The sequence below is a fragment of the Callorhinus ursinus genome, unplaced genomic scaffold (genome assembly GCF_003265705.2).
Source record: "Callorhinus ursinus isolate GAN/ISIS: 27379988/994484 unplaced genomic scaffold, GSC_fseal_2.0 scaffold13, whole genome shotgun sequence".
Classification (NCBI taxonomy): domain Eukaryota; kingdom Metazoa; phylum Chordata; class Mammalia; order Carnivora; family Otariidae; genus Callorhinus; species Callorhinus ursinus.
The window spans coordinates 18,064,055-18,073,567 of NW_027397075.1; the positions used below are offsets into that span (position 1 = coordinate 18,064,055).

Consider the following 9,513-nt stretch of genomic DNA (forward strand, 5'->3'; position numbering starts at 1 on the left):
CCCGGGGCCGGGGAGGGGCAGCGCCCAGAGCGCCCAGCACAGCCACAGTGGCCGCATGGGACCGCGCACGAGAGCACGAGCAGGAGCAGCGGAGGCGACAGACATGTCCCCGGGGGAGGCTCCGGGAGGGTCCGGGCTGGCTGTGCCGAGGGTCAGGCTGGGCCGGCTTTATAGCCAGCCCTGGGCCGGGCCTGGGTGGGGGGAGCCAGGCCACACCCCTCGGACCTCCTGGGAGCTCAGAGGCCAGGCGGGTCCAGGAGCCTGGAGGAGGGGGCCGTCTAGAACGGGCACAAAGGCCTGTCTGGATGCCACACCAGCCTGGGGCCTCTGGGCCCTGCTGTCTGGGCAGCTCAGGGATTGTTTTAGTGCCTGTTGAATTTCCCGGGCCCTACCCCGGTCCCAGCCTATGAAAAAGTGGGCCTATTCTGTAAGAAAGAGAATTCTATCGGGCAACTGTTTAAATCTCTTTCCTAGAGGCCAGTCAGGGTCTCCGTGTGTTCGTCAGGAAGGAAGGAGGGTGAGGACTCTGCATTCCTGCCTGCTCTGGGCCAGGCCCCATTCAGCGAGCTCCCGCAGAAGCCCGTGACCCATCTTCTCGCCTTCTCTGTCCCTGCGGCCCCCCTCCTGCTCCTCTCCTCAGGCCCTCGGAGGACCGTGTGCTGTCCCTGACCGAGGAAGCTGCTGCTGTCAGGCCCGGCTTTCTGGCTGTGCCACGAAGGGCAACTTTGCAAGCGTCTTCGCAGTCCCACACGGAGGTCCATCAGGCTGTGCCAGTCACCCTGGGAGCACTCCACGCCTTGAGTCCGGCTGTGGGCTCACACTGGTGCTCAGGGGGACCCGGGCCAAGGGACAGGGACCTGGAAAGCGAGGCCATAGCTGCCCAGAGTCATGTCCTGTCCAAAGCCTCAGGTGGGGAGCACACGGGGGTGGGAGCCTCCCGGGGCCTCCCAAACACAGGGTTTAGACCGGCTGGGTACAAATATGGGGTCTGTGTGCCTTGCTGGCTGTTGGACCTTCTAGCAAGTTCCTCAAGGCCTTAGTGACTTAGTTTCCCCTTCTGAAGGAGAGGTGGTAATAATCGGGTCTCTTTCACAGGGCTAGTCTGGAGAGCATTAGCACATGGAGGAGGTGCATCCCAGAGCCTGGCCCACAGTAAGTGCACAATAAGGGTTTGCCCCCATTATTACCCGTGGCCTTTCTAACAATGGCCCCAACAAGAGCAATCATTTCTAGAATGCTCACCGTGTGGCAGGCACTGTTCTCAGCTCTGAGCAGGTATTTGCAACAACAGAGAAGGCAGGTGTCCACATGCACCTTCCAAATGCAAAGTCAGAATACCGCTCAGGGAAGGAGCAATGCAGAGGGAGGGAGGGGCTCACGTCTCCTGTGGTCTGAACACCCCCTGCACCGCGGGGCCCCACGGGCCTCCTGCTCTCTCTGGGCCAAGTGCGGCCTCCACCGGGGAGGAGAGCTGCGGCTTTTCTTTGCAAGTGATCAGCAGGGACTTACTTGATGCAAACATTTGGGCCTTAAGTCAAGCCAAAAGGTGCAGAGTGTCACATTCGCAGGCGACCCAGGACCCGTGGCCCTTAGTCCCTGGAAGCTATCCCGAGCGGCTGTTCCATAAATATGCAAGAGTCCACTTGCAGAGAGGAAGCCCGGTGGCTTATCACGGGCCAGGATGGTGCCAAGGAAGTAACACCCGGGCTGCCCGTCGCAGGCCAGGGACCCCCTCCCCAGGCCCCCATCGTCTAGGCCCCAGGAGCCCCCTGGGGGCTGGAAGTTCACAATGAGGCCATGTGGCCCCCTGTGTTGGTTTCCACAGGGACCTGCTGTCCCAGGGCTGGGGGAGGTCAGGCCCCCGGTGCTGCTACTCCCTGGCCGACAAGGCACGAGGACACGAGGCTCTCCCCCCGACCCCAGGAGGCCCCTCAGGGCTGAGGACCCCTGGGAATCCTCAGTGTCCCGAGGCCCTTTTGTCCCTGGGGTCACCGACCAGTTACACTGAAACTTCACTTTCCCAAGAAGTCAATGGGCAAGACCGTCCACTGCTGGATTCCCGCCTCCCCCAGGCCTGTCGCTGGGCTCCTGGGGTGGCCTCCCAAGCACAGAGACGATTCTAGAGCTTTGTCCTCAGTGGGAACTGAAACCACCAGCTAACACCCAGCATCTCTGACTGAGGAACGGGCTTCTGGAACCCAGTGCTCGGGGGGGGCCCCTCGGGGCCCGTGGGCACGTGGGCAGGTGGTCCACAGTTGGGAAACAGAACGCTTCCAGATCCTGGGGACCTCCCTTAGGCGGGGAGAGCCTGGGAGCATTTGGCAAACCCCAGAGGGTTTGCCCGGCAAGGGGCCCCCTGCTCCGCTCCCCCGCTACGTTGTAGACTCAGGGAGCTGAGAGCCGACATGGCCTGTCCGGGCCAATCTGCCCCCCACCCCCCTCTGCCCCCATTTCTAAAGCCAAGAAAAGTGAAGCTCAGAGAGGTGACCACTTGCCCAAGCTCCCACAGTTTCTGATGGCTGCCAGCAGAAAGCCCGGCCTTCGATTCCTAGGCCCGAATTCCTTCCACACCCGGAAGTTCTTTCCAGGGCACAGTTCTGCCTGACCTCTGAAGGGGGCAGGGCGCCCCCCCCCCCCCGGCCCCAGACAAGCTGGGGACTCAGTTGGGTCAGGCCTGGGCTGGGCAGGGGCCACGGAGAAGCAGACAGACAGAGGACAAATCCCCTGACTCCCTGGACACAGGCTTTTAGTCCTGAATGTGGATTCCAGGCCGACTGAAGTTTTGCTGGGGAAATAAAATAATTGGGCAATTAGCTAGTGACCAGAAGAAAAACACAAATGTGGATTGGGACACTTTTTACCAGGGGCTCATTAGCCAGCAGGAGGGAGGGCCGCGGCCTTTGTGGCGCAGAGCTTGGGATGCAGGCCCAGAGAATGTGCGTCTCTGGGTGGACGGTCTGGCCTGGATGGGGGCCCAGGGTGGGCTCCAAGGGCGGGAAACAACAAAGTCGCCCCTACTGACCTGTGGGAGGGAAGACTACTTCTAAAGCTGTCTAGATCCGCCCTCTCCGCCCCAGGCTCTGTAAGGCTGAAGAAAGCCATACCATTTACCAACCTGTATTGCTGGGGATTTTAAAGTTTTGCAAAGACTTTTTTTTTTTAACTAGGGAATGGTAAAATGAGGTGGGGTTTTGTTGTTGTTGTTGTTCAATTCCAGTATAGTCAACACGCAGTGTTCTATCGCTTCCCGGTGTATGTAGAGACTTTTATCTTTCAGAGATCTGTTGGGATGCTAGGAGTAGTAATGGTCTGAATGCCGTACAAGAATGCAAACACCTTTGAACACCATGGGTCTGAACTGCATGGGTCCAATCATACACAGATTTTTTTTTCAATAGATAGAGTCCCAGGCTATAAGTGTATTTTCTCTTCCTTATGATTTTCCTTTTTTTTTTTAAGATTTATTTATTTAGAGAGAGCGAGCACAAGCATGTGGGAGGGGGGCAGACAGAGACAGAGAAGCTGACTCCCCGCTGAGGGCAGAACCCCACACGGGACTCGATCCCACGACCCTGAGACCATGACCTGAGCCGAAATCAAGAGTCAGATGCTCAACCAACTGAGCCACCCAGGTGCCCCTTCCTTATGATGTTCTTAATGACATTTTCTTTTCTCTAGCTTATTGTAATAAGAATACAACATATGCACCCCAATGTTCATAGCAGCAATGTCCGCCAAACTGTGGGAAGAGCCGAGATGCCCTTCAACAGATGAACAGATAAAGAAGATGTGGTCCATACATACAATGGAATACTACTCAGCCATCAGAAAGGATGAATACCCAACTTTTACGTCAACATGGATGGGTCTGGAGGAGATTATGCTAAGTGAGATAAGTCAAGCAGAGAAAGTCAATTATATGGTTTCATTTATTTGTGGGACATAAGGAATAACATGGAGGACATTAGGAGAAGGAAGGAAAAAATGAAGGGAGGGAAATCGGAGGGGGAGATGAACCACAAGAGACGATGGACTCTGAGAAACAAACAGGGTTTTAGAGGGGAGGGGGGTGGGGGGATGGGTTATTTAGGAGGCACGTACTGCATGGAGCACTGGGTGTTATACGAGAACAATGGATCGTGGATCACCACATCAAAAACTAATGATGTACTGTGTGGTGACTAACATAACATAATAAAATTTTTAAAAAAAGAATACAGCATATAATACATAGAACATACAAACTGTTCAGCTTATCGGTCAGGCTTCTGGTCAAGTATTGAGGTTTTAGGGGAGTCGAAAGTCATACGTAGATTTTCAATGGCACGGGGGGTGGCGCCCCAGTCCCCATGTAGTTGAATGGCCAGCTGTACCTTGAGCTCACACTGGGTCTGTTGCACACGGATGCGTTAGGACCCAGGACACTTGAACCAAAGTCTCCTCCTCCCGAGGTGGCCCTTAGGGAGCCCAGCCTTCCAGCCCACTCGGTCCTCCCGGTGCAGGATGCCTCGGATCCCCCAGTGGCCCGGTCCTGTCGCTCCACACAGCGCGGCCACGTGGGACATGCGAGCCGGCCTGAGCTTTGAGGGTGGGCTCCCGCTCTGCACCTGCAGGGAGCCCCACACCGCTCTCCCACAACCCCTGTTCCGGCATCCCACCTTCTCCCGGGCCGGGTTTGTTCTGTGGGACATTCCCCGGGTGTGGTGACTTCTGCCTGGAACCACCCAGGAACCTATCTGTCCACCGTCAGCCGGACCCTGGGCCTCCTGCACGCTGCCGGCACACCATCCAGAATCTGCCCGAAGCAGTGGGGGGCCGGCTGCGTCTGCAGCCTGGGAGGGAAAACCATCCGTCCTGTCACGAAGGTGATGGTGATCTGGCCTGTTCCAGATGATTCCTCGGCTTCCTGATTGCCTCAGAGAGGAAAAAAGGGCCCAGGAAAAAAAAGGAAAAGAATTTCTTCCTGAGGTCTTTTTTGGGCTCTCCCTGAGCATCTGAGAGTAAGAACAGATGAACGGAAAGGTTTTTTTTTCTCTCCCTAAATGCTCCAAACAGAATCATGATATGCAAATGAACTTTCATATTTAACATCTAAAGTTAACATCATGTAGGTCAATATTTCCCTCTAAACTTCTGTTACTCCGGGGCGCCTCGGTGGCGCCGTCGGTTGAGCATCCGACTCTTGGTTTCGGCTCAGGTCAGGATCTGAGGGTTGTGGGATCGAGCCCTGCGTCAGGCTCCGCGCTCCGTGCCGAACGCTGGCCTCTCACAGAACAGCCCTGGACGGCCGGCTGTGGGCTCATTCTTCTCTCTCTTTACCTTTGAGAGATTCTCATCTTGCAAGTCGGGCATAAATTTCCCTTCCTCCATGAGAATCCCTCCCCCCATGCTCTAATCACCCCCAGTCTCTCCCTGCCCGGTGCATCCCTCCGTTCTCCGGATGCCCTTGATCCCTCACGGGAACAGCGGGATGACCCTCCCTCGCGGCATTGCGGACACAGATGCCCAGCAGAGCAGCAACTCAGCAAGCACACTCTCTCGTTGGGACCTGCAAGCAACCGGTGCCCAAACAGTATATGCTGGGTGTTGGGGAGGGGAGGAAGCGAAGCGAGAATGGTGGATGGATGCGTTCTTTTTTGCTAAAAAGCCTGAAGGGGAGAATTAGAGACTCAAGATCTTAGTCCAGATTAGGTTACTCGTAGCTAGTAACACATACAACTTCGAGGTTGAAAAACATACCCTTGGCGGACGGACGGACAGAGACAGGTGTCTCCTATGCTGTTCCTCCCCGCCCCCCCCGCCCAGCCGTCTCATGGGTGCACTTCCAGAATCATCAACCTGCACGAGCCCAGGTGTGCGATCACACTGGGACGGCGGGGGGGTGGGGTGGGGGGGAGGGGGGGCATTCTCCTGTTCTCAGCCACCCACGTCTGAGCTCCCTCTCTGCCCTCCGGAGTTATCAGGGCTGGAGGGGGCCCCCAGTTCTCCTGCCCTCAGCTCATCGCCTCGGCCTTTCTGTGGGGTCACCCTGTTCTAGATAGGAAGTCTTCACGGCACAGACGGATCAGCGTTTCCAGGCTGTAGGTACCGAGTCTCTCGGCGTGGAGCCAGCCCCCCAGCCCCCAGTCCAGGGACGAGCCCTCGGGAGGCGGTGGCGTTGGGGCTCTAATCTCCAGAGCGGGGCTGATAAAGCGGAAGGATCTGCACCTTCCCAAGGGCGACTAGAAAGGTAGAAAGGTGGGCTGAGTAAACAAAATACATAATAATGAGCAGGCGGTCATTTGGGAATCCCCGGATTAGCCCTGTCCCGCTGGGGCAGACCCTTTCCCCAGCGTTTTATCAAGAGCTCAGCAGCTATCTGGGAAAGGAAACGAGCTTTTGCCATCCCCTCTGGTGCGAGGCTCCTGGCCTGCTCGCCCCGCTTCCTGCAGGTTCATTAGGGGGTGTGACACGCAGCCCCTGCACCTCCTGCCAACACGTCTTGCTTCCTATGCAGTGCAGGGCTCAGCCATGCCGGGAGCATTTGGCCGCCGCCGCTTGGTCTCGGGGCTCTGAGGGGCTCCTGGTGGGAGCTGCGATGTGTGTGTGTGATGCGTGGTGTACGTGCACATGCGTGGCATCTGCACGGTGTGCTTTCAAGGATGAGTCTGGGCTTGGCTGTGAGACTTCAGTTCCAGCCAGCTCCTGGCCTCGGGGCAGCCGAAGCCCTGTCAGAGGGCAGAGCCCCTTCCTGAGGAGGGGAGGTCAGTCGACCCAGGAACCCCAAAGGGTGTCTATCCCCGTCCTCAGAAGGAGCAAGACGGGGAGCAGACGGGTGCCCTGTGGCTCCCTGCCCCCACCCCAAGGCTCAGGCCCGCGGTGTCTGTCTGGGCCTCCTTGCTGACATATCTCTCTTTCCACCCTCAACACAGTGGAGGCTTTCAGAAGGGAAACTGAGGCCAAAGTTCACAAACTAATTCCGTTTCGAGGTCATGCAGCCTGACACTGAGGGACCCCACTGGGATTTGAACCCAGGGCCCCTGCCCAGCCAGGCTGCACCTTCATCTCGTGGGTAAACAATCTCCTAAACCCAGCGGCAGGCTCCTCCTGGGCGGCCGGCGAACCCCCTCCGCAAGCCCTGAGCACCCGTCTATCAGCAGACACAAAGGGGACAGGGCTGGCGACACAAAGACAGGTCCCGCCCTGAGGGAGCTCACCCCCCTCCCCCGACACAGGTGGTGAGTGTGGCTGGTCCAGCTGATGCCTCCGCCAACGTGGATTCTCATGAGCTTCCTGAGGAGCGGCCCATGTCAGATTCTCCTTCCCTTGGGGTGGGGGGCCCTTCCACGCTGACTGCCATCCCCCGAGCCTCTGGGCTGGGTGAAGGCCCCTCCACGCTGACTCACGGCTCTAAGCCCCGCAAGACCCGGATGGCCGTGCCACATCCCTGACTGCAAAGCCAGTGGCCTCCCTGCCATCCCAAAGGACACCCGCCGGGCTGCCTGTGGGCCCCAGGTCATGTGACCAGGCTTGGCAACAGCGTCAAAGCTCAGAGCACCCAAAGAAATAAGAAAAATAAAAAAGAGAAAGCAATGAGTCAGGAGATGTGTGCGTGAGCCCCAGGCCAGAGGGTCTGGCTTCTTCCCACAGCAGACACCCCTCCTGCCCTGCTTCTGAGTGGCCCCAGCCTCACGTGATCTTCCACATCTACAGAGCAGGGAGAAGGACCAAGGCTTCTTTGTAGGGTTGTTAAATCAGTTAGTACTTATGAAGCACTTAGAAGGGGCGCCTGGTGGCTCAGTCGGTGAAGCATCTGCCTTCGGCTCATGTCATGATCTCAGGGTCCTGGGATCGAGCCCTGCATCGGGCTCCCTGCTCAGTGGGGGTCTGCTTCTCCCTCTGCTCCTCCTGCTTGTGCTCCCTGTCTCTCTCTCAAATAAATAAATTAATTAAATCTTAAAAAAATAAAGCACTTAGAAAGTACAGGAAATCCCTATGTAAGTGCTTTTTAAAAAAAAGGAAAAGAAAGGATCCCAGAGGCTGTTTAACTGACCCCAGGGCCCTCAGCCAGGACCCATCCATGGAGCACAGCCCTGGTCAACGGGAAGGTAGCATCCCACAGGCACCTCGTTAGTGGAGACCTCTTGTGAAAAGTCAGTAATATACACCAAGGGCCTTAAAAATATCCGTAGCCTTGACAGCCGGTAGCTACACCTGTGGTGAACAGGGAGTAAGGTGGAGTCATCAAATTACCTGGAATGAATGTGAAATCGTGTATCAACTAGATTTCAATAAAAATAAAAGAAACAGAATTAAAGACTTAAAAAAAATATTCCCAGCCTCGCTCCAGGCAAGTCCCCTTTTGTGAATCTGTCCCAGGGAGATACTTTGAGACTCAGATTAAAATTGTCTACAAAGATTCTATACAGCATTTCTATAATTATAAAAAAAAATTAAGGAAGTACAAATGCCAAACAAAAGAAAGATCAAAGGATGGTGTACACACAGAATAAATTATCAGTCATTAAAAATCATGTTTAAAAGAATTTTAGGGGTGCCTGGGTGGCTCAATCTTTAAGTGTCTGCCTTTGGCTCAGGTCATGATCCTGAGTTCTGGGTTGTGGGATCCAGCCGGGAGGCCTGCTTCTCCCTCTCCCACTCCCCCTGCTTGTGTTCCCTCTCTCTCTGTGTCTCTCTCTGTCAAATAAATAAATAAAATCTTAAAAAAAAAAAAAAAAGAATTTTAAATGGGGCGCCTGGCTGGCTCAGTCAGTGGAGCGTGTGACTATTGATCTCGGGGTCGTGAGTTCGAGCCCCACATTGGGTGTAGAGATTATTTTAAAATAAAATCTTTTTTTAAAAAAAGAATTTTAAATGGCATGAGGAGAGCTCACGCTACGCAGTGTCAATTTAAAAAGGAATGCACAGCATCGTTTATAATGTATGATTCCAGTCAATATACACAGGAGAAGGAAAAAAGGAAATTTACCAATGTGTTAATGATGATTATTCCTGGGCTGAAGAAATCTGGGTGACTTTTAATGTCATCTTTACCCTCTTTCTGTATTTCCCAGAATTCCTGAGAGCCTTTTTTTTTTAAATAATCAGAAAAATGAGATTTTTGTTTTGCTTTGTTTTTAGTGCACACCCTTGGGTGTTACGACAGATAACTTTCTGCCAATAACCTACCTGCTTAGAACCCGGGGTGAGCTATTTAACCACAGACTCTCAGTCCGATGAACCACAACAAGGGGGGAAAGAAGAGCTACTTCACGAAGTTTGGGGATGAGAAAATGAAATGAAGCGCCAGCATCGGGGGGGGCCCCCTCGGAAGCAGCGTTCCCTGACAGCTCCCTCCACCACGCTTCGTGCCCGAGGGGCTGCCACTATGGAAGAGGCGTAGCCCCCTTGGGCGGTCAGACTACACCTCTGGGAGTTTGTGCATTGGCTTTGCTGCCGGTCTGGCAATCACACTATTTTTTTTTAAGATTTTATTTATTTATTCAACAGAGAGACAGACAGACAGACAGACAC

At 54.8% G+C, this 9,513-nt stretch overlaps 1 long non-coding RNA gene across 1 annotated transcript; it reads left to right on the forward strand.

Annotated features, from left to right (window-relative positions):
* Positions 1-440: 440 nt before the first annotated feature.
* Positions 441-4,106, forward strand: LOC141374059 (uncharacterized). Its single transcript, XR_012380606.1, has 3 exons — positions 441-909; positions 1,096-1,152; positions 3,679-4,106. It is a non-coding gene; the product is annotated as an uncharacterized lncRNA (long non-coding RNA).
* The last annotated feature ends 5,407 nt before the right edge of the window (positions 4,107-9,513 follow it).